Source organism: Lygodium microphyllum, chromosome 1 (assembly GCF_053477565.2).
Source record: "Lygodium microphyllum isolate KBCC chromosome 1, Lygodium_microphyllum_v1.1.10, whole genome shotgun sequence".
Taxonomy (NCBI): domain Eukaryota; kingdom Viridiplantae; phylum Streptophyta; class Polypodiopsida; order Schizaeales; family Lygodiaceae; genus Lygodium; species Lygodium microphyllum.
In genome coordinates, this window is record NC_141135.1 from 57,031,286 (window position 1) to 57,034,773 (window position 3,488).

Genomic DNA, 3,488 nt, shown 5'->3' on the forward strand with positions numbered 1-3,488 from the left:
AAAACAAAAACCTTCATTCTTTCTTTTCCAAAGATTATAAAATTGTGTTACAATCCTTTTAAACATATTGAATTGTTTTCTTTTCTTTTATAAGTAAGCAGCACCTGCAAAGGCAAAGATGACTCCATATGAGGTACACACAACATAAACAGTGCTACCTAGTATGCATAAATATGTAACAATGTAAATTCATGTAGCCACATAGAACTATGCACACAGATGTTCAAGCTATACATTCAAAATCAAAGAAGCACCCAACACCAAATTGAGCATTGTCCTATTGACCCACAACATCAAAGGTACTTGACAACAAATCAAATGAGAATGTCAAACATTGCTAGGCAAAGACTATCAACATACATTGATGGCTTCACAAATTACAATGACCTCCAAAATTTGATAGATACATCCAAGTGTATACTCAATAACAATCCACTTCTAGAACATAACAAAATCACAAATGGTATAAACCTTGCTACAATCTTCAAAACACTTATTTGTTAATAATCTAACGCAACTAACACAAATGCATTTCATATGCAAGAGTCCTAAAAGACATACTTTACCAATTTGAGCTCTAGTACAATGACACACATGAGAATCCACTAGAACATATGCTACCCAAGTCCTACTAGACATCAAAACAAATAGCATCTCCACGTACACAATCGAGGTCCTACCTTATGGATTCAACATCTTGCTCGAGGCCTTGGCAGAAGTGACAAAAGCAAAAGTTGACCATACACTATAAAAGTACGCAGAAAAGAACATGACACTCATGGTCATGAAAAGTCTATTGTAATTATCGAAAAGGTCAAATATTTACTCAACAAAGAGGTCTACATACAAATCCATAGTACCCAAAACAATATATTCAGTGTTATCATATATGTGATAAGCAAGGACTTAAACTGGCCTTCTTTTAAACTTCCAATACATTTAACAAAAAAATATGTTTCTAAGAATGGTAAGATTCCTCTTCATAAAAGTGCACAGACAAGCAAATCAATAAGAAATCAAATTTCTACCAACACCATTAGCCACTTCGAATGTTTTCACCAACTCAAGCACAACCACATCCATCATCTAGCACCAACTCAAGCAACACCATTAGCCACTACAAATGTTTTCACCAACTCAAGCACAACCACATCATCTGGCACCAACTCAAGCAACACCATGAGCCAATTCAAAAGCGTCGACACAAAGAAAGACCAAACACTTCATCTACAACATAAGATGCAAACAAAATGGAAAGGTATACATAGAATATACAATGAACATTGAAAAAAGAATCCCCTTAACACAAAAGAGAACCCATCAAAAAAATGAAAAAGGATATCCAAACCTACCAACCATTCGAAGAAAATTTTGAGGTCAACATAGAGGCAACGTTTTATAATGTAGACAAGGCTAGAAATTTGGAGGAGAACTATCCTAAAAAACAATGCAACTACTGCAAGTTACAACAACCTATACAAACACATAATGTGAGATGTTAAAAATATTACTTTTTGAATAGAAGAAACTTAACTTAGCATAGAAATACATTTTCCACTCTTTCGATGATGCCAAATAAATAAGTACAATTCTTTCACTTTCTACAGTAACCATGGCTTTCAAAATTTTGTTTAAGTAAATTCATCATTTCTTAAACTCCATTCAAATACTCAATAACCTTCAATAGGATTGCTCATTTTTTGACATCAATGAACTACATAACATTAACTATTATATAGAAGACTCACAATTACCCCCAAAAAAATTGTTTTATGTTTAACTTTGATATTAGAGCAACAAAAAGTAAAGCATACTCCTCTAATCTATTTAAAAGCAAGCATCTAACTTCACATGTCAACCTAGTTCGAAAACAACTCATTTTACATGAAACCTTGTTTTCTTATTAACATTGGCATCATGAATCCTCATATGTGCCTAATCATTATATGAAGTGAATAAAGTGTTAAACAATTTGCACCATGAAATAAGTGGTGGTAGTTTAGTTGTCCTACCATAAGGGAAAGACATATGCATGGCATGCCCCTTTACTAAGCCAAGGTCAATAAGGCAAATCAAATTAGCCTTCAAACATTTACATTGCACTTTTTAATTGACATTGTCAAATGTGAATCATTAACATTATTAAGATTTGTCAATCCTCCTTATTTGGTTTTTGATTGGACTTGTTTGTTATGCACTCATTATTTGAGGAGTAATTGCAACAATTGCTCTCAAATATAAAGGCTTACTAGTGAATGTTCTTCTAAATAGATATCTTATTTTTTATTATTGTTCACATATTGTGCTTATTCACATGATGTTTTCTAGTGTTTGTTTCACCTCTCTATGTATGGCAAGACCATAGCCACTCAACTCTTCTTTAGTATGATTTTTGCATCATTGAACTTTGTTATAAAGTTTCGATGCATCGACATATCCTTGCCACTAGGTGAGGACAAGATGCAAGAATTTCAAAATATGTGAGGGCTAATGGGATCGTGATTGAAATAAGAATGAGTAGGATAAGTATTTTCATATTCAATATCACATGATTCTTAGGATTAATCTTAAGCATAATAATGGGCATTTAATCATGTGTGATTAACCTTGTCAACTATTTAAAAAAATGGAATTTAATGAAAAGTTTTAAGAGCTCAAAGATACATATAGCAACTCAATATGGAAACTTCATATATGTTGTAGAGGATTCTTGCAACCTCTTAGTTCTTGAAATCGTGGAAAGTAGAAACCTGAATGACTTGGTTTTAGGTACCATTGTGGTAAGCTAGGAGCTTAAGTAAAAGCACAAGGAAAGCTATTATACGCTTACCTATAGAATTCTCAGAATCTTTTTAAGGCATGATATCTTCATGTATGCAATCATGCAACCATGTCTAAAAGGTAGAACACGTCTTGATCCTAAGTTATATTCTCAGAACCACATAACCTCTCATTCATTTCAAATTTAAGGAACAAATATATGAAGAGTCACATGCGTAAAACTGAATCCATGTCTAGACATTGAACAGAGCTTGGACCACTCTAGTTTCATATGTCTAGATCAATACATTAAAAACTTAGCAATAAGTGAAATTCCCTTGGACCAATGGAACCTTTGCGACAAAGGAATCAATATACCCATCGAAGAAGATACATATTTGAGATTGATTAAGAGAACCAAACTTGAACTTGACGTGATAACCTTACAAGAAATGAACTAGGACATGAGGGGTTTAATGCTTTGCAAATCATATGTCATTGTTGTTAAGTGGATGAGGATTCAGGGGAAAATGTTGTTGCTCATTGAAGATGTTAAGCCATGTTCTAGATGTGTTGAACAAATTAGTAGCATAATAAACATCAAGATGCATTTGAGTGTGGCATGTCTAGATCAAGTTTATTGCAACTATGGAGGATTGTGGGTTGCATCCAAGGGTAAGTGTTTGTAACTCTAGAGTCCTAAGGGAATCTTCATATCCACACTATTC